The sequence below is a fragment of the Crotalus tigris genome, unplaced genomic scaffold (genome assembly GCF_016545835.1).
Source record: "Crotalus tigris isolate CLP2741 ecotype Arizona unplaced genomic scaffold, ASM1654583v1 scf7180000023606.2106662, whole genome shotgun sequence".
Classification (NCBI taxonomy): Eukaryota; Metazoa; Chordata; class Lepidosauria; order Squamata; family Viperidae; genus Crotalus; species Crotalus tigris.
Genome location: NW_024100074.1, coordinates 1,157,602 through 1,180,078, shown reverse-complemented (window position 1 = coordinate 1,180,078; position 22,477 = coordinate 1,157,602). Strand labels below are relative to the sequence as shown.

General features: G+C 42.2%; 1 protein-coding gene across 12 annotated transcripts in view; it reads right to left on the bottom strand.

The window, feature by feature from the left end:
• JADE3 (jade family PHD finger 3) overlaps positions 1-22,477 on the bottom strand; it is a 166,947-nt gene that overhangs the window by 143,504 nt on the left and 966 nt on the right. The window lies entirely within an intron of this gene.

The window sequence follows — 22,477 nt, the reverse complement described above, 5'->3', positions numbered from 1 at the left end:
TTACTTTCTGGAGGAGGCTTCGTGGTATCCATTGCAGAACATCCAGATTCAGCCATAGTTTCATTCCATACAGCATTAACCTTGTGAACTCTCAAGCTTCCTCCTTCCGTTATATATTCAAGATGTGCAATATTTAATATTTAATATTTGCTATGTATATGTAGGGGTGTGGGTCTATATTTATGTTGTTCATAGTATGTTTAGGTGTGTGTCATGTATATGTTTCACTTTGAGAGTGGGCAACTAAATTTCATTTTTGATGTGTGCCATTGTGCCCACGGTACAAAAAATGACAATAAAGGTTATCTTATATCTGCAATTAAACTTGAAGATTACAAAAAGAGAAAAAATATTGCAATGCACAAAGAAAGCAACAATTCAAGAACACAAGTTTTTCTATGTTCAAATGATGAGGCTGCATGCTTCCCAAATCATTCTGGGTGCTAAGAAGAGTTTAAAAAACGTAATGCATGAAAATCAGTGAAGTCCCGTATAGCAACAGGAATAAGTCAGATAACACATATTAACAGTTGGTACAACATCTTGGCCCAGTGCCAAAAAGAACCAGGTCCAAACCTTTCTAAAGGTTAGCAATTTCAATTTCATTTTAACGTATGCTGATTAGTGCACATTTAAAGTGACAATAAAGTTTTTCTATTCTATTCACTACTCCTGGACCCATCCATATTTTGCGGAACATCTTCATATGGCAGAAACTGTAATAGAATAACTGAGAAGGCAGTTACATAAAATGGCACTGTTTGATAGATGAGTCTTGCAGCATGTCCAATCTTGTTGGGTAGGCAAATATTCTTGACCCTGTGCAATATATGGTTTTATGGGTGATCAGCACTTTGAATTGCACCCACGAGCTCACTGGTAACTACTATGGCTCATGCAGTAATGGGGTTATATGGATGTTCCTGTAATTACTCATACTAATGTGCTCTGGATCAATTGTAGCTTCTGATCTTCAAGAAGCACACTCCATGTGACACCCTCTGCAGCAATCCAGATGAAAAGCAACCAAGCAATGAGTAACTAGGAATAGTGCTTCCTAATCTAGGTATGGACATAACTGGCATATAAGATAGATGGGGCGTTGTCTTACCTGAACGTCTTTTCTCAGCACAGAGATGGAGAATCCACCAATGGGTTAGCTCTGTCTTCCTGCCCATTCAGACCAGGTCAGCCAAATTTGCCATGCCTGTCCTGGGTTAGGACACGCCCAGTCTTAACAAGGGCAAAAGCAGCTGATGACAGTCCGACGTGTTGGCTCCCAGATCCCTAACACTGGCCTGGTGACCTTACTGGGAGGGAGTGGATTCTCCATCTCCGTGCTGAGAAAAGGCGTTCAGGTAAGACAACGCCCCTTCTCCAGCACAGGAGATGGAGAATCCACCAATGGGACATACCAAAGCCTCACTGTCCCAATGGGTGGAAACCAGGAAAGGCCGGAGCCCCATCCCCAAAACCACCTGTTGAAGGACCCTCCTTCCAAAGGAGGCATCCGCAGATGCAAACCTGTCTATCCTATAATGCCTCACAAATGGAGAGGGCGAGGACCATGTCGTAGCCCTGCAAATCTCCTCGATGGAGGCCTGTGTGGCCCATGCCGCAGAGGTCGCCGTGCTGCAAGTAGAATATGCTAAGATATGCTATGGCGCTGGCAGGGAATGTGATTGATACGTCTCTGAAATGCAAGTCCTGATCCACCTGCCTATGGTCGAGGTGGACACCCTCTGCCCAATGGAAGCTTGGTGAAAAGAAACGAAGAGGGCTTCAGACTTGCGGAATGACGCTGTTCTCCTGATATAGTGTCGTAATGCCCTGCGAACGTCCAGTGTGTGCCACTGCCGTTCCAAGTCATGAGTCAGATTAGGGCAAAAATCTGGTAAGACTATCTCCTATGCCCAGTGAAAGGGGGTGTTGACCTTCGGGATGAAGGTGGGGTCCAAACAAAGGACCACCTGATTTTGCTGAAAGGCACAGAGGTCCTCTCTGATTGACAGTGCCATGAGCTCAGAGATGCGCCTGGCTGACATGATGGCGACCAGGAAGGCTACCTTGAGGGACAAGGACCTCAGGGCACAGGTTCCGATAGGCTCAAACGGCGGTATGGTGAGGGCCCGTAGGACTCGCAGTAATTCCCAGGAGGGGTACCTGTGTACTATGGGAGGTTTTGTGTTTGTGGCTCCCTTGAGAAAGTAACGTATTCTGGGATGCTGGGCCAAGGGAACCGAGTTGGCGCAGATGAGTAAGGTGGACAGGGCCACTCCCTGCCTACGGATGGTGTTAGGCGCCAAACCGTTATCGAGCCCTTATCGAGCCCTTCGAGTAAGTATTCGAGTTGGGAATTTGTCGGCGAAGTGAACAAGTCTACGACTGGGGTTCCGAACCTCCGCGATATTTCCGCAAAGAGGCTCGGGTCCAGTCGCCACTCTAAGTGATCCACGGTCGCTCTGCTTAGAAAGTCCACTTGCCTGTTTGCCTCCCCTGAGATGTGCTCAGCTCTGAGAGAAACTAGATTGGTCTCTGCTCAGGATCCCAGTAGCTGGGCTTCGGCCATAATGGACCTGGACTGGGTACCCCCTTGCCAGTTCACATGGGCCTTTGCCGCCACATTGTCCGTGAGGACTAGTAAGTGTTGTCTCGCAACTCTGTTGCAGAAATGGCAGAGAGCCAAACCTATGGCTCTGAGGTCTAACCAACTGATGTTGTGTTTCAGGTCCGCTCAGGACCATTGTCCCTGGGCCCACTAAGACTGAAGGTGTGCTCCCCAGCCGAACAGACTGGCATCTGTCATGAGCGTGAGCCGGTTGGGTTCCTTGAAGGAGGACCCTTTGGCTAATGCCAATGAGGACCACCACCAAAGGGACCGCCAGATCTGAGAGGGGACCCTTACTCGTTGGTTGGAGGAGCTGCTGCCCAACCTTTGGAAGGGTAGAAGGAACCATTGGAGGTTCCTGGAGTGCAGCCTGGCCCACGGAACTATCACGATGCACGAGACCATCTTTCCCAAGAGTTGGGAGAGAAGGGCCAGTGTCACTGCGTGTTCCCTGCTTACCTTGAAGACCAGGGCCCGGATGCTGTCCCAGCGCTTCTGGGATAGGAATACCTGACAATTGACTGTGTCTATGATGGCACCCAGGTGTAATAGTCGGGTGGAGGGGACGGTTTGGCTTTTCCGAAGGTTCACCGAGAACTCGTGCCCCTGAAGGATCCTGATTGACAATGTCAGGTCCAACCTGGCGGCTTGAAGGGAGGACGACTGGATGAGGATGTCATCCAGATAGCACTGGATGCGTACCGGTAAAAATCAAAGCTGTGCCACCAGCACCGCCAGGACTTTGGTAAACACCCTTGGAGCTGATGAAAGGCCGAAAGGGAGGCCCCTGTATTGGTAGTGATGGCCCGCGTAGCAGAACCTGAGGAACTGCTGATGGTCGGGGAGGATAGGGATGTGGAGATATGCTTCTGTAAGGTCTACGGATGTCAGGAAGTCTCCGGTTCTTATGCTGCCCAAGATGGACTAGAGCATTTGCATCTTGAATTTTCAGTATGCAATATGATAATTCAGGCCTTTGAAGTCTAGAATCGCCCTCCATCCTCCTGAGGTTTTGAGAACCATGAAGAGGATGGAGTAGAATCCCCACCCCTGTTGACCAGCCGGCACAGGTTCTATGGCCCTTATCTCCAAGAGATGTCGAATGGCCTCCCGCATGAGACCGCTTTTGATGGGGTTCCTTGATAAGGGACAAGAGATGAAGCGCTCTGGGGGCACTGACACAAATTCCAGGGCCAGACCGTATTGAACGGTCTGACGGACCCAGGAATCTGTGGTGGTGGCTTCCCACTGGTGGGCAAAGAGCACCTGTCTGCCCCTATGGGAAGGGCAGTTCGGGAGTCATTTGAATCTTCTAGAAGGATGCCCCCCCTCAAAAGGGCGCTCGCTCTGGAATTGTTGCCTGGGTCTGGGGCCGGTTCTGTCGGGCTGACGATCCTGTCTAGCCGTAGAGGGGTGGGGAGGCTGAGTGGAGCCCAAGCCTGTCCTGGCCAAAAGGACTGTCTGCAAGAGTATGGTCTAGCCCGCCTGTCAGCCCGTCTGGAGAGGTGGACCAACACCTTCCGCTTATCCTTATTTTTGACCAAATAAGGAGTCAAGGCCTCTCCAAACAGCTGGCTAACCTGATAAGGAGCCGTGGCTAGGCGCCACTTCGACTTTGGGTCGGCCTCCCAATGACTGAGCCATAGCATCCTTCATGCTGAGACGTTGGATGCTATGGACCTGGAAGAGAACCTTGCCGTAGTGTTGCATCTGAGACGTACTCTGATGCTGCAACAAGCTTGCTTAGCTCCTGTTGGGTATGTACCTCCTCCGGGGGAATCCTGGCTTGTAATTGACGGAGCCAGAGTAGTGAGGTCCTGGCAAAGAAAGATGCACAGGTGGCAGCTCTTACCGCCCACGCCGACACCTATGGGTCCTACGGAAGGCCATTTCCCATCTCCTGTCCTCAGCCTTTAGCACCTCTGTCATATCCCCCGCCCCTTTTAGGAAAGCACTAACTGCCGAATGTTGCGACAAAGGAACCAAGTTGTCACAGGTAAGGACCATTGACAGGGCCGCGACCTGCCTGCGGATGGTACTAGGTGATAAACCTTGTTTATACCTTCCAGCAGATAGTCCAAAATACTGGGAATTGTGAGCGGCCTGAGATTTTGTTTAGTGCACCACGTGCAGAAGTTCCTCCACGTGGCGTCATAAATCCTATTAGTCGAGGGGCACCTTAAGGCTAGAATCATCGAGATCACCCCGGACGAATAGGATTGCTTAACTAAACTTTCTCGCTCAAGTGCCAGGCGGCCAACTGGAGCCACTGTGGATCTGGATGTTGAAGATTCTCTTGGCTGAGAGCCACTTGGTCCGGGAGAATCCTCCACAGTGGCGAGAGTGATAGATCCACAAGGTCGGCAAACCACGGATGCCTTGGCCAATGTGGAGCAATCAAGATGATCTCCGCCCTTTCCTGAATCAGCTTGTGGATGGTTGCCTGTAACAACGGAAGGGGAGGAAAGGCATAAAGCAGGCCCCCCGGCCACTGGCACTAGAGGGCATCCGTTCCCTCCGCTCCCCGTGTCGGAAACTTGGAGAAGAACCTGGGAAGTTGAGTGTTCGACGGGGAGGCAAAGAGGTCCAGATGTGGACGACTGAACCTCATCAAGATGTCCTTGAACAGTGCCGGGTCCAGTCGCCACTCCGAGTGGTCCACTGTGACCCTGGCTCAGGGAATCTGCTTGTCGATTCGCCTCCCCCGAAATGTGTTCCGCCCTGATGGACCCCAGGTTGGACTCTGCCCATAGACCTAGATCCAAGGCCTCCTGCATGAGCGACCAGGACCGGGTCCCTCCCTGCTGGTTGACGTGGGCCTTGGCCGCCATGTTGTCCGTCAGAATCAGGACATGCTATCCCGTCACTAAGGAGGAAAACTGTCAAGTGCTAAGTTTATGGCCCTGAGTTCGAGCCAATTTATATTGTGAACTAGGTCTTACCGGGACCACTATCCTTGGGCCAGATGAGTCTGAAGATGGGCACACCAACCAAACAGACTGGTGTCTGTAGTCAAGGTGAGTCTGAGGGGCTCCTTGAAGATGGTCCCCTTGGTCATTGAGGATGACGCCCACCATAGGAGGGATAATAAAGTGTAGTGGGGGACCCTGACCTTTCTGTTGGAGGAACTGAGGTTCTGTTTCTGAAAGGGAAGGAGGAACCACTGAAGGCTTCTTGAGTGAAACCTGGCCCACGGAACGATCCCCATGCAAGAAACCATCTTTCCCAAGAGTTGAGACAGCTGTACCAGGGGCACTGCTTTGTCCCTCTGAACCTGATGTACCAGCTTTCAGATGCTGACCCGACGTTCCTGTGAAAGATAGACCTTGCAAAGGTTTGAATCTATGATTGCCCCAAGATGGAGGAAGCGCTTTGTGGGGATCGTGTGGCTCTTTTTGAAGTTCATTGAGAACCCGTGAACCTGAAGGGTGTGTATCGTGACTGCCAGGTCTGACTGGAAGGAACTAGACTGAACTAGGATGTCGTCTAGATAACATTGCACGCACACCGGCATCATCCTGAGGTGAGCCGCCAAGACTGCCAAGATTTTTGTGAAAACCGTCGGGGCTGAAGATAGACCAAAGGGAAGGGCTCTGTATTGGTAATGCCGGTGTGCGTAACAAAACCGGAGGAATCTGCGGTGTTCTGGAAGTATCGGGATGTGTAAGTACGCCTCTGTCAGATCTATGGAGGAGAGGAAATCTCCTTTCCTGATACTGGCGAGGATGGACTTTAGGGTCTGCATCTTGAACCTCCTGTAGGTCAAGAAGTAGTTCAGACCCTTTAAGTCCAGTACTGCCCTCCATCCTCCTAAGGCTTTGGGGACCACAAACAGAATGGAGTAAAACCCCTTTCCTTCTTGATCCCGTGGTACTGGTTCTATGGCTTTGATTTCTGACAGAGGGGAGATGGCCGTGGCTACCAATTTTGCTTTGGTTGTGTTTCGTGACACCGGACACTGTATGAAACGGTCTGGGGGAAGAGAGTAGAACTCTAGGATGAGACTGTACTTGACGGTTTCTCTGACCTAAGAGTCGTGGTGGTTGCCTCCCAAATGTCGCTGAACAGCACCAGGCGACCCCCGATGGGAAAGGCTTCCTTGGCATCACTTAGACCGCCTGTATTGGCGGCCACCCGATCCCCAGAAAGGGCGTTTGGATTGGAATTGGACCTTGGCTCCCATGCTCTGGTGGTCCTGTGGACGATCCTGCCTGGGGGGGGGAAGGATCGCAAACCTCTTGACCAATCCCAGGACTGCCCTGCCCGCAAGGGCTGCCTCCACTCCCAGGAACCACTGGGACGGAAGGCCTGCCTATGGAACTCCTGCTGGGGCCGCCTATCCGACCGTTTGGTGGGGTGAGCCAGAATCTTGTGTTTATCCTTGCCCTCAATAATGTGCAGTTCAAGGATTGGTCCGAATAACTGTGTACCGCTATATTTGGATGTGGACAGACGCCACTTTGACTTCAAATCCGTTCTCCACTGTTTCAGCCATAGTAACCTACGAGAGGCAACCATGGCTGCAATGGATCTGGCAGAGTACCTGGTCAAATGAAGAAAAGCATCTGCCACGTACTCTGAAGCGGCCACTAGCTTCCCTAGTGTCTGATGTGTTCGAACCTGATCCAGTGGAACAATTGCCTGCAGTTCGCGAAGCCACATGATTGATGCCCTGGCGAAGAAAGAGGATGAAGTCGCAGCTTTGATCGCCCATGCCGAAGCCTTGTGCGCTTGGCGGAGGGAAAATTCAAACTTCTTGTCCTCCGCCTTCAGGGTCTCAGCCATATCCCCTGGAATAGCAGAAGTGGGAAACAGAGAAGTCAGGGGAGTATCAACAGAAGGCACCACCAAGAGGGAGGCAAATGAAGGAGAAACATTGAACAGTTTCTTCTCTGTACTATTAGGAGAAGGCAGAGTGGCCAGAGATGACCACTGTTTCTCCACTGTAGTACGGAAAATCTGTGGACAAGGAATCTGCTTGTCCTCCACAACCTGTTCAGCGAACAAAGGGTTAGACTCCTGACTGTCGGAGGTAGAAGGTTTCTCCTCCTGTACCGAAGTGAGGTTGACAGTGGTAACGTCCTTTAGCAGTAGAGACCTGAAAAGAGAAGGATCAAAAAGTCCCAAAGTTGACACCTGTTCAGGCGCTGCCTCCTCATCCTCTGACATGGGCGTGTCAGCTATCTCCAGGTCAACAGACCCCTCCTCCCCTAGCTGGGAAGAAGTCTCAGAAACGCCTGAACCGGGGACTGTGGTACGTCCCATTTGAGAAGGAGGTATAGAAGGAGGTGGTGGTGGTTGAAAAGGTTGTCCCCTAGAAGACATGAATTGCATAAACGCATTGTGCATGAAGGACTGAAACTGATCTGACCACATGTCCCTTTGTTCCATAGAACTAGCGCCAGCCTCAGCTGGAATAAACGTGGCCTCAGGGCCTTAATGAGTAGATGATGAGGAGCAAGGGGGACCAACCTGCTCAGTTTCCCCGAGGAGACCAAGCCCTTGGGACATCATGAGAAGGTACAAATGGAGGCTCAAATGGAGAAGTGTCCAATGGAGCGGGGGAAACCACTTCAGCTTCACTGGACCTGAGCCTTTGGGCTTTGGAGAATTCCTTTTCCAGCGCCAAATGTCTTCTCGAAGCTTCTCACTCGACTGACTTTGACGGCTCTTTGGTAGAAATGTGTTTTGTCTTGGCCTTTTTCTTCCCCCCCGCATCCAAATCAGTAGATCTGCGCTTTGTTTGTGCGGGGAAATACCAGAGCCCTGTGATGTCTGGGGCGAGGAACTGTCTGCCATTGCAGTCTAGATAATCCAGGTAGGAGATATCCAGAAGTGGGGGGAACCCAAACACGCAGATCTAGTTGACAGAGATGGAAAACGATCCTCGCTCTGCATAACAGCAATGGCAAGGACAGCCAGACAGCTCCCTAGAACTGCCTGTCTAGGCCTGTGACAAATGCCACACACTAATTGTAACAGGTGGAGTTAAATAATTTCCCCTTCACTCAACTCACCCCAGAAAATGAGGATATGTGATAAAACACAATGAGTAGTTAGAATAATAACACATAATACAGATCAGGAATCAGCCGTGATTCTCCTGATGCCACACTGAAACTTCCCCCCGGTGAAAGGACTGACAAGGCAAACCAGTAGTGAGAAAAGGCAGGCCTCAGTACGTTAGAGAAGAACACGAGGTCCTTCAAAATGGCTTCTGTGCTCAGTGACACACTAAAAATGGCGACCGCCTAAAGGCACTCTCAAAATGGCAGCCATTGATGACCCATTCAATATGGCAGCCACCCCCAAAGCACGTGGTTAAAATGGCGACTGCGCCCGTTTAGTGCCTCCCCAAAAAAACGATCACGCCAAAGAGGGGAGTCGGAGGGAATCGAAACCTCCCGCCAGAAACTGACTTTAAAGAAACCGCCAATTTAAACAAAGCACTTTCCCCCTGAAAGGCACTTGCAGTTAGTCGCGCAGCCTCCGCTGCGATGTAATTTGAAGCCGAGAGAAGCCTTGTATCGTCGAAGCCGAGAGGGAAGCCTCTGAATTGCCTGAGTCTCTGAAGACTCCGATCACCGAAAGCCAGCTGGTCGGCTGGTCTGCTCCCCCGCTGATCTGCTAATCAGGAGCTGAGAGCCCCCACCTGAAAACGGCCTGCAGCCTTCTCCACAGAAGCCTGCTAGGCTAGAGGCCAGAAGGCCTAAGTCAAATTTCAGAGTTCAATTTTGCTAATTGATTCTCAAATGAAAAACGCAATTTAAATACAGCCAGATAAGATTAAAGTCAATTAAATCCAATTAGAATCAATTAACCTAGCCTAGCTAAGGAGCCAAAAAAACTGTGCCCTACTGAGCCTGAGACTAAGTCAAAACTGGGAAGACACACCCAGAGGGAGGCATGGCCAAAGTTCTGACCTAGTCTCTTCTGAGCAGGAAGGCTGAAATTACCCATCCGTTGGATTCTACACTCATCATCCTGGAGAATGGCGACCACTGTCCCAAACAAAGACAAAAAAATGGCGATTGGGACCCACGCGATCCCCAAGATGGCGACCACTGTGTCCTGTGAGAATACGGGGCCGGCTGCTGTGTCCTGCAAGAATACGGGGCCGGCTGCTCAGATCTGTGAGATGAGGCTCTATTGAGGCCTCCGCCGCTCGCTCGGAGCCTCCGCAGTTGAAATACCCCACCCCACCCACCCCCGGGAGGCCAGTATGGCTCCGCAGCGTCTGCTGCCGAAAACGTCTTGCCCAAAAGTGTTAAAAGGGGCTGATTGAAGCCTCCGTGCCGGAATGTAGCCCCCCCGGGGGTTTGGAGTGTTTTTAAACTGCAGCGCTGATCCCAGCGCTGCAGAATCCAAGGGAGGCTAGATGGGGGCAGGAGAAAAATTCTTTCCTATCAGGAGCCCAGAGGAAAGTTTTTCTACTTTCCAACGGTCATTTAGGACAGTACTGGTCCAAGCGCTGACAAAAATGATCATGGATTGTAAAGAGAATCCACCAAAAATTAGGTATGTACTACCTGCTGGAAGCCAAATCTGTCACGTCCTGTAGTGCTGGAGACCAGTCAAAACTGGGTGTGTCCTAGGCCAGGACAGGCATGGCAAATTTGGCTGACCTGGTCTGAATGGGCAGGAAGACAGAGCTAACCCACTGGTGGATTCTCCATCTCTTGTGCTGGAGAAAAGTGTAAAACCACTCCTACCCATCCTAGCTATTAACTCTTTGAGAGTTTAAGATGATTCCCAAATTGCATACCAGTTACGTTGTGAGAAAATACATTCCCATCCAATATTAACGTGAAAGATTTTCAGTACCAGTGGCCCAACTATCAACAGTCATTCAGTGTTGCTAGGATTGAGTCAAAATTGTTTCTCCCTATTCATATTCCTACAGTCTCCAGACACGGAGACAGAATTTTGATGGCATCACTTTGGCAGAATTTGATATAAATAATTGACTATCATCAGCATATTACTGAAAATATCTAACCCTATGCCACCAGGTAATCTTGCCTAGCAGCTTCCTTAGTTGTAAGTCATACAGATTTATAAAACAAAAATTAACTACTCATTTCTCAAGTTATCTTCCATTTTTCTACAGGTAGTCCTTGACTTACAACAGTTCATTTAGTGACTGTTCAAAGTTACGATGACACTGAAAAGTGACTTATGACCATTTTTCACACTTATGACCATTGCACCATCCCCATGGTCACGTGATTTACATTTGGATGCTTGACAGCTGATTCATATGTATAACTAGTGCAGTGTCCCAGGGTCACATGATCACCTTTTGCAACCTTCTGACAAGCAACGATAATAAAGCCAGATTCACTTAACAACTGTGGCAAGAAAAGTCAAAACTCACTGTAAGGACCCACCCCACTTTGCATCTTAAGACAGAACTCTTGAAATATTTCTTCCAACAAGCATCTTTATTAAGAGAAAATGGTTGCAGGCGTTATAGACAGGACTTGGGGTCCAAGCTCTCCCATTCAAGGTTTTAAGGGATTCCCCAGTAGCCCCACTCAATCACCCCCTTCTTCCAGTGACAGTCTCAGGCATTACATTCCCACCCCCTTTTCCTCACTGCCAGCGGGAGGGAGACATCAGGAGTACATGGAAGGTAATAGCCCCATTGTTATGGTTAGTCCTTTTGGTGATATCCACATCCAGTCCCTTTGAAGTGTACTGAAGGAAGTGAGAGCCATAAAGCCCCTTTGTTCACCCCCTTCCCTTCATCGTATGACAGAATCCAGAGAAGGCAGAAATGGGGTTTTCTATAGTCGATAACTACAGATGAAATATAATTGGATTCTGACACTCACTTTAACAAATTTCTCACTTAACAACATAAATTTTGGGCTCAATTGTGGTCATATGTTGTGGACTACCTGTATTTGTAGAAAGCTCAAAATGACTAAGAAAAGAACTACGAGAATACACATAAAACTTAAAATCATTTTAAAATATACAATTCCAAAATCCAGCTTGTTGAAGAAATAAAGTGGCATATCCTTACAAATTCTATTTTGAGTTCATCTGAATAGGGATGTGATGAATAAATTATGGTTACAACATTGGTTTATTTTAAGATTTGACAGAAATTCTATGATGCTTTTTGCAGAAATAAATTGTAGAGATTTCTACACACTTGATTTGGGCCCATTTTATTTCTAAGTCACATTTAGAAAGTAAATAAAAGAAACAGGTAATAGCCAAAAACATTTAAATGAAAGAAATTCATTTCTTTTAAAATACATTGTCTGGTAAAGTACAAGGTAGTATGAGAATCACAGAAATGGCAGTACAGCAATATATTCCACAAAAAAGCTTAAACTACTGCATAATTTAACTATCCCATTGAAGTTTTCAATTTTATAAAGAAAGCAATTCCAGTTGCTTTTTATAAATAACTTCAGAACACCCACAATTATGCTTTGAAAGAAAAAAATTGAAACATACTATTGTATTTTTACTTTTTTATTAAATAGTTATTAAATAGCTGTTTTGTTAAATAACTGTTAAATGTGAAATACATGTATTACTCTATCTTAATAAGCTGTGATTTGGATGAAACAACATATTTTGTTTATTATTGCTGTTGTTTTGTGCAAATCTAGATTATAATTTTGTTCTGACACTTTGCTATATTTTAGAACCGAAGTGTCCGATACAAGAATTTACCAAATAAATTTAAATTTGTAAAATATTCCCAATACCATTTGCATTTGGAAGACAGCTGCAGCTAAAAGAAATCAAATTAGTAGTTCATATTTACATTTTGTTTAGATAGCCACACATTGTTTCGACTCTATTGTTTAAATACTTGACAATATTTACATTTCTCTTTGGAAGAACTCTCTTTTCATTGCCCCTTCTATTCAGTTACATGCTAGAAAGAAGGACTTCTATATTCATATCCTTCCGGACCAAAGCAAGTAACACTGTTCTTTTTTTACTCCTATGCTGCATTTGAGCAGACATCCTTTCAATGAATAGGTACCCTGTGTCTAGCTAGTGGGAAAGCTGTGGGGAATAGCTAACAGAAGCAAACTGATTATTCCTGATCCTTCTCTGTTTTTACTGCAGTCTGCAAGGTCAGGCACAGTTTTCACTCTGTCCATGAATTCCTTTTCTGTCAATAACTATATAAAGTATTCTATAATCCCAGACATACTTATTTCAAGAATTTATGAGAAAATTTTATTCAGTCCAGAAACATTCTGAGAGCACTATGAAGCCAAATAGAGAATTCCCATGAGGACTTGAGAAAATAATTCTAAAATATAAAGGCATATATACCTATGACAAAAAGGAAAAATTGGGATATAGATTTTGGAAACAGAAACAGACACCTTTCACTTAAAAAGTGCATTGCATCCATTATACAAATCCCACTGACCACAAATTGCAATTTATGAGCACCATGGACAGAAATTATTTCCCCACATTCAGATATAACATTTAATCTGTAATATAGGTTATATTTATGGGATAAATATGAGAAGTTCAGACAGAGTGCTTAAAATAAACATCTAAAGTTTTAGCGTTATCAAAATTTAATTAAAATTGTTTTGCAATATGAACTTTAGCTAAAGTTGAATTTTTAAAGGAAAGTAAGAAAAAAACTGTTTTAGAAATGCCTCAAATGCATAAAATCCACTATCCTTATTACTGTCTTATCTGTTTTCTGCCATAGAGATGTTTTCTGAAAACTAAATAAAAATCAGCTAACTACATTCCTTTATCTTTAGTTGCATTTTGTTCTTTGAAAGTTTCTGAAGAAATGCAATAACTGTCATATAACCATCTCCTAGCCTGCCCTTTAATTCTTTTTTGTGTGCTCTAACAATATATTTATTATAAATATTTATTCCTCCCACAAATATTTATTCCAATTTCTTAATCAAATCATTAATATTTTACCTGCTATATTTAATAAGATCTTCATAGACTTTAAAAAGAAAAAGTAATGAAAATAAAGAGGACACACCAAAAGCTTTTCACTTTTTTACATAAAAGTTTCTTGTCATAAATAAGACCACTCAATTTCTCTTTAAAAAGAAAAACAACTTGCTATGTAAATATATTGCCTTATAAAACTTCAGGAATGTTCTTAACTAGTCTAGAATTTTTTTCTTTTTTCTGCAGGGTATATTTTAACAGTAACTTTCAGGGCATATATTTGAACTATGTTTTAGTTCAGCATTTCCCAAACTAGTTTTGGGAAACTAGTGTTCTCCAGGAATGTTTCTATAGGGAAATAATTGATTGCCTGGTTTCCTGGCAACTGAAAATTCTGAGTGGATGACTGACTAAAGAAGATGGGTATTATATGCTTTTAACCTCCAAAGTGTTTTCTTGCTTTAACAGGCTGAGAACTTCCATTTATTTGCTGTGAGATGAGAAAGTACTTTCTTTTCTCAATGTAGATTAGATATAGAAAGTACTGTTTGCTTAGGTCTAACCTCAACTAGAATAAAAATTTAATAAACTTCCACTGAATTATTTTTCAAACAGTTTAATTCAAGAGTATTCAAATGTGGTGAAACATCTGAATGGTACTTTTTGTTTCATATAATATGAATCCAGATTTTTTTTTATTTTGTCTCAACAAGGAGATACAGAAATCAATTTGATGCTGTGCAAAATATGAAGATTAAGTTGTTTACATTACTCGGAATATTAAGCAGATTTGTTATCAACAAAAGTGAAACATTTCCATTAAAGAACTTTTGTGAAGGAAAGCTAGGGAGTTTCAGAAAAACATCTACTTCTGCTTCATTGACTATGCTAAAGCCTTTGATTGTGTGGATCACAACAAATTGTGGCAAGTTCTTAAAGAGATGGGAGTACCAGACCATCTTATTTGTCTCTTGAGAAACCTATACGCAGGTCAAGAAGCAACAGTGAGAACTGGACACGGAACCACTGATTGGTTCAAAATTGGAAAAGGAGTCTGGCAAGGCTGTATTCTGTCGCCCTGCCTGTTTGACTTATATGCAGAGCACATCATGAGAAAGGCAGGGCTAGATTAATCAAAAATTGGAATTAAGATTGCCGGGAGAAATATCAACAACCTAAGATATGCAGATGATACCACTCTAATGGCAGAAAGTGAAGAGGAACTAAAGAGCCTCTTGATGCGGGTGAAGAAGGAGAGTGCAAAAATTGGCTTGAAACTCAACATTAAGAAAACCAAGATCATGGCATTCAGCCCTCTCAATTTCTGGCAAATAGATGGGGAAGAAATGGAAGTAGTGACAGATTTTATCTTTTATCCAAGATCACCACAGATGGGGACTGCAGCCAAGAAATTAAAAGACGCTTACTCCTGGGGAGGAAAGTATGGCAAATCTAGACAGCATACTAAAAAGCAGAGACATCACCCTGCCAACAAAAGTACGTATAGTCAAGGCCATGGTTTTCCCAGTTGCAATGTACGGCTGTGAAAGTTGGACCATAATAAAGGCTGAGCGCAAAAGAATTGAGGCCTTTGAACTATGGTGCTGGAGAAGACTCCTGCGAGTCCCTTGGACTGCAAAGCGATCAAACCAGTCAGTCCTAGACATCAACCCTGACTGCTCTTTACAAGCCAGATCCTGAAGTTGAAACTCAGTACTTTGGCCACCTAATGAGAAGGAAGGACTCATTGAGGAACTTCCGGTGGATAGCGTCGATGATGGCGGCTACTTTGTAGACGTCCTCCTGGGAGAGCGTGAGAACCGCGGAGGGCAGCAGATATCAGCTGTCCTACGGCTCGAAATCTCCCTCCCAGGTGAAGGGGGGGAGAAGAGAATCACCCGAATAGAGGTAGAGCCTCTTAAACCCCCCAGGAATCTTTTTCTTTGGGGGTGAAAAGAGAGCTCCCTCGGAGTTCGGGTTGCCTCCGCCTCCCAGCTGTCTTTGATCCTTTGGGAACAAAGCAAAACGCTGCTACCACCTCCGTGCTTAAAGAAACTTGGTGAGTTATTTTTAAAGCGGACAGAGCTGGGTAAAGGATTGAATTCATTGGTTTTTATTTGATTTTTAGTTTAGGTTGATCTTTTTTTCTTTTTTTCTTTGTTTGTGTGGAGAGTGAAAGTAAAATGGCGATTTGAAAGTTTTTTTTTTTTTCCGGAAAAAAGTGAGTTAAACAGAACGTTATGGACTACATAGTTTTCTTTTAAACTTTTTTCCTTTTTTAAAAGGTGGATTTCAGATTTTTTAAACTCTCCTTTGTTTTTTTATTTTTTTTTGAGGATATTTTTATTGCCTTTCTTTTTTTTAAGAAGGAAAAAGGAAGAAACAAGATCTTTTGTTCTTTTTTTAAAATGGCTTCAAAGAGGCAAGCAGCTTCTACAGTTCCTAAGGTGGCTTCTTCTCCTGCGATTCTACCGGCACAACAACCTAAAGCTACACCACCACCCTCTCCTTTGCCAACAATAACGGTACAAGATATGAAAGATATAATGGGAAATGCTGTATCTCAAATCAGAGGGGAAATGAAGGAGCTCTTAGAGCAGAATAAAATTCAAATCAGAGGGGAAATGAAGGAGCTTTTGGAGCAGAACAATACTATTTTGAGGCAAGACATAGTTATGGCATTAACAGGACTTGCTTCTGTGGTTGAGAAGCTAGACTCTAGAGTGGAAGAGGTTGCAGACAAGGTTGACACTCTGGAAGATAAGTTTGAAGGCATGGAAAAAAAGATGGAAATTTCACAAGATGATATTGTTACGTCTCAGTACAGGGAAATGGAACATGCTTTAAGAATCAGGGGGCTGAAAGAGGATATGCAGCAGGAACTGACAGAGATTGTGGTAAATGACTTTGCTGTTATTTTGAATAGAGAGAAAGAAGAGATATTTAGAGAAGTTGAAAAAACTTACAGAGTCAACTCCTGGGTTGCAAAACAAAAAAAATTACCAAGAGATGTGGTGATTTATTTTGCAAAGAGATCTCTGCGTAATGAAATCATACAAGCTTTCTATAATAAGAGGTTCCAGATTGCTGCTCAAGATGTCATTATTTTAAAGGAGATCCCATCTAAAATTTTAAGAAAGAGAAAAGACTTTGCCTTTTTAGCTAATGAGCTTAAAAAAAGAATGATGCCATTTAGATGGGAGATTCCGATGGGTACTGTTGTGAGCCATGCAGGGACGCGTTATAGACTTAACACAGTTACTAAAGCAAAGGAGTTTTATAGTTCGGTCCTGGGAGCAGGCTCACCATCATCTATGATGCAGAAAGGTCTGGATGGTAAAGAGGTGGAACAGCAGTCTGAAGGATTAGGTGTGATGGTCGCTGGAAAGTTACAGGCGGAGTGGTCGCGACAAACAGAGATCAAAGAGCAAAGAATGACCCGTGCAGCACATAGACGTAAGGAAAAGGAACAACAGAAGAAAGAAGTTAAAGAATCTCTTCAAGAAATTGCTTCACTGCCGGTGGGAGGAGCAAGACCCAAGAGTTCTGCAGCATATTCTTCAATGGCAGATCTTCAAGCAGTCTTCTCCAGGCTTCTGGTTAAGGGAGATGGTAAAGCTCCTGACCTGGAATGCTAATGGCCTTAATTCCCCCCAAAAGAGAAAGAAAATCTTTCATTACTTAAAGCAACACAATAATGATATTATTTGTTTGCAGGAAACACATATTACACCTAAAGATCAAAAATACTTAGTTAATGCTCGTTTGGGATCTCATTTTGTATCTTCTGCTCCTGGGAAAAAACGGGGAGTAGTTATTTATGTTAAGCAAAACTTATCAGCCTGTTTGGTAGAATCTGATCTTCAAGGGAGATATGCCATGATTGAAGTTGCCTTATATGGTAAGAAAGTACTTATAGTGGGATTGTATGCACCAAATCAACAACAGGAACAATTTTATAGATTGCTACACCAGAAATTAACTTTGCTGGATTATAGATCTGTTATATTAATGGGAGACTGGAATGGTGTGTTAGATACTCAAAGAGACAAAAAAGGATCTTCTACTTCTTTCAAACAGGCTAAATTACCTAAAGCCTTTTTTGAATTGAAAGAGGACTGGGAGCTGAGAGATTATTGGCGTGAACGCAATCAGGAGGAGAGAGACTTCACTTTCTTTTCAGATAGACACCAATCTTTTTCAAGAATTGACTTTTTCTTGATCACAACTGACTTATATTTTAGGGTAAAGAATGTTAAAATTTTTCCTAGGACATTGACGGATCATAGTCCAGTTTGGATGGAGTTGGTTGATGAAAAAGAGGAGAGGAGATCATGGAGGATGAATGAAAACTTATTTAGACAAGAAAAGAATGTCCAAAAATTAAAGGAGCATTTAAAGGATTATTTTGTTTTAAATATGCATAAGGGAACTTCAATGTCTATGGTATGGGATGCAGGTAAAGCCTTCATGTGAGGGATTTTGATACAAATGAATAATGCTTATAGACAGAAGCAGATTCAGAAACGTAAGGAATTGGAAAATGAGATTAAATTAAAAGAAAAAACTTTGATTTTAAATCCTACAGATGAGAAGGTTAAAGAATCTATAAAATTGCTTAAATCACAATTTAATATGTTGATGGCTGATCAAACCGCAACTAATTTATTGTATATGAAACAAAATACATTTTGTAATGCTAACAAACCAGGGAGATGGTTGGCATATCAATTGAGAAAGAAACAGAGACAGAGAATTATAGATAAAATAAATTATAATGGTAAATTGGTATATCAGAAGGAGTTGATTAAGAAATCTTTTTTAGATTATTACCAAAAATTATATAAGAGTACTAAAGTACAGGTTTTAGATATAGATAATTATTTAAATGAAGCCAACTTCCCTAAATTAACAGAAGACCAGAAACAAGAAATTAATGGTTTGATTACTAATGAGGAAATTGAGATGGTGATCAAAGAATTAAAATTAGGTAAAGCACCGGGTACGGATGGCTTGACATCTATTTATTATAAAACTTTGGTACAAGAGATGGTTCAACCTTTAAGAGAACTTTTTAATAATATATTACAGGGCTCAGAGATTCCCCCGTCATGGGGTAGAGCCTTTATATCTTTAATTCCAAAAGAAGATCAAGACCTTACTTTACCGAAGAATTATAGACCTATATCTCTTTTAAATGTAGATTATAAGATTTAATTAACAATAATAAGACTAAAATATTACCCAAAAATATGACCAATCTTGATAAGCAGACTTTGGTTAATTTGACAGATTTTGAGGTTGTTGATAAGGTAAAATATTTGGGGGTTACTTTATCTGTCTCTAATGCAAAACTGTATAAAAATAATTATGAAAAGCTGTGGGTCAAGATACAAAGAGATTTGAAAAATTGGGAGAAGTTGCAATTATCTCTTCTGGGAAGAATTGCGGCGATTAAAATGAATGTTCTGCCAAAGTTTCTTTTTTTTTTATTTCAAATGATACCTATTTTAAAGAATGAGGTTAATTTAAATGAATGGCAGAAAGGTATCAACAAATTTATCTGGGCAGGGAAAAAACCAAGAGTAAAACTTAAAATTATACAAGATACTCGTGAGAGAGGTGGACTCAAGGTACCGAACTTGAAATTGTATTATGATGCTGTGGTTTTAACATTAATTAGTGATTGGGTTAACTTAACAAATGTAGAAATACTCCTCTTGGAGGGTTGGGATTTACTTTTTGGATGGCATGCCTATTTAATTTTTAATAAAAAGGTTGACAGGGTTTTTAAATCTCATATTATAAGGATTTCTTTACTTCGGGTCTGGAGGAAATATTATAGAACTGATTCTAAAACTCCATTATGGGCCATACCATGGCATGCGATAGAGGGGATAAGGAGAGGAGTTAAGATGGATAGTGTTTCTTATGCACAATTACTTAGATGGGATGGTAAAAATTGGCAGTTAAAATCTTTGGAAGATTTAGCACAAGAAAATATTATATATTCATGGTTTCAGTACAGACAAATTGTGGATAGATGGAAGGTAGATTGTAATGTGGGTTTGCTTAGAGAAGATGAGAATTTTTTTAAACAAGTAAAAGATCAAAGACGAACTCACATTAAGAGAATTTATGGGGTGTTAGTAGAATTGGATTCAGAAGCAGAATTAGTTAAAGAATGTATGATTAAATGGGCACAAAATTTTGGTGAACCAGTTTTATTAGATACTTGGGAAACTATTTGGGTGAGAAATGTTAAATTTACACAAGCCCAGAATTTAAGGGAGAATTTTTATAAAATGTTTTACAGATGGCACCTTGATCCACAAAAAATGTCTCGTATGTATCCTGACTTACAGCCTAAATGTTGGAGATGTGGATGTTTGGATGCTACTTATTATCATATCTGGTGGTCGTGTAAAAATATAAAAGCCTTTTGGATTAAGATATGGTGGAATATTCAAAGAATTTTTAGAAGGAGGGTAAAATTTACCCCACAATTGTTTTTGTTAGGTATCGTTATTGATTGTGATACTAAGGAGATTACATTGATGTTAAATTTAATTACAGCCGCAAGGTTGTTAGTAGGGCAATGTTGGAAGAAGGAATCTTTGCCTACTTTGCAAGAGTGGTTTCTTAAAGTTTCTTATTTGGCGGAAATGGCAAAGATTTCGGCTTTCTTGAAGGATCAATCGCAAGAGAAGTATGTTGCGGTATGGAAAAAATGGATAGATTTTATACAACATAAGTTGGATATAAAAAAATATTACTTAGTTTTTTAACAATTTATATTTAAAATGGAATATTTTGTTTTTTTTTCTTTTTTTGTTCTTCTTTTTTCCTTTTTTTTATTCTTTTCCTTTCTAAACATTTATTTTTTGTATTTATGTTTTTTTATATATATATACTATTGTTAATTATTTTATAATTTTTCTAATTAATGTATTTAGATTTCTAACTAATGTTAGATTCATTTATGGTTTATATCTTTTTTTAAGATTTTTAGATGAAATTTTAATTAAGCCTATATTCAGCTCTGGGAAGGTCGGGAGAGGGAATGGGAGGGTTGGGGAGGTTGGAGGTAAGATTGTTTTGTTTTTGTAAAATCTCAAAAATTTAATAAAAATTATCTTTGGAGAAGGAAGGACTCATTGGAGAAGAGCCTAATGCTGGGAAAGATTGAGGGCAATAGAAGAAGGAGACAACAGAGAATGAGGTGGCTGGATGGAGTCACTGAAGCAGTAGGCGTGAGCTTAAATGGACTCCAGAAGATGGCAGAGGACAGGAAGGCCTGGAGGAACATTGTCCATGGAGTTGTGATGGGTCAGACACGACTTCGCAACTAACAACAACAAGAGCATTTTTGTCTGTAACAGTAAAGCAGTTTTGCATGGTAAAGTGCATATTTTACTGACAGAATATCAACTTTTAAAAAATTATTACTATTACTATTTTTTAAAAAAGATTTATGCTATGACTGTAGCACATGTCATAGCCTGTCCTCATCCAAACTATCAATTCACATCCCGACAAGGAAGATCAGCCCTAATGTCAGATGTTCTATACTGTATTCTGAAGCAGAGATTATGCTGGTGAATTAGAAAGTGATATATTCCAGTTCCTTCTTCTGCTAGAGCAAAAGAGATTTGGTTTTTTTAAAACAAGGAGCAAATTTGGAGAGCAACTCCACTGAAACATGTACCAAGACAGGGAAGAGATGGAACTTCATTACTCCAAGTAGCTACTGATAAATGGCGAGAACTTTCCAAGTAGTGGTGAAGTCCAAATGAACAAAGCAGAGCCACTCTTTTTGAACATGGGTCCCCAACCCCGGTCTGTGGCATGCTAGAAACTGGGCTGCACAAATAAGTGAAGCCCCATCCCCAGGATGCAGTTAGCACACGAAACCACGCCTCCTCCAGTCCGCAGAAAAACCTCTCTCCATGGAACCAGTCCCTAGTACCCAAAAGGTTGAGTGCCTGTTTTAGAATACTTCTATTTTATAGACGTAGATAATACAAATATCCAAAAATTTATATTAGAACTTTAATGAATGTTTTCTCTGTGGTACTTCAGTCTCATTGTCTCATGTATTTATTTGTCATTTTTCTGTACCAGACTTACAGAATTGTTTTGATTCTTACTTCACAGGCATTCATAATTTTTTTTAATTTCATTTTTTTTCTTTGAAGTTGCCTTATTATTTGTAATATACTGAGAACTTTATTTTTAGCAGACCAATACTTCTTGTGATCTACTCAGAGTACTGTATTTTTTTTTGAAAGTTTCTTTTTAATCAGTATGTGATCTAGGCAGTTCTGAAATGTATCTTTACCCAACACATAATATTTGCATGTAAACATTTAAAGCTTAAATTAATGTTTACATTTTATTTTTTTCTTTTCTAAAATAAGGATTGTTTTTCTTCTTTTGTGAAAGAAGATATTGTAACTGAAAACACGTTGGCTTGTTTTAACCCAAGACAAGAGTTACTGAATAGTAATGAAATTATGTCGATAGGCTCACAAAGAGTTGGAAACGACTGAACAACTGTATAATAACAGCGGATTTCAACTCTCTTGATTCAAACTACTATCGGAATGAAAATCCCATGCTCCTGGACCGTAGCAGATTCAGAAAAGCCGAAAATGCTTATTAGAAATCTCAAAAAAGCAACCGTGAAGTGGGTGCTACAAAGTCATGTAGGCTACGGAAGAGATTGCCCAACAGAACCACAACCTAACGAATCGATTTAACTCATTTATTGCACACATTCATGAATCTAGATGAACGGTATCAACTTAGTAAACCACGACAGATGTGTAAATGCCCAAACCAGAGTTAGACCTAATGGCAGGAAATAAAGCACTGCAATAAAAAAAAAGTAACTAAAGGAAGGATGTTCTACCTCGCTTCTGTGCATACCGATTCAGAAACTCAAATAAA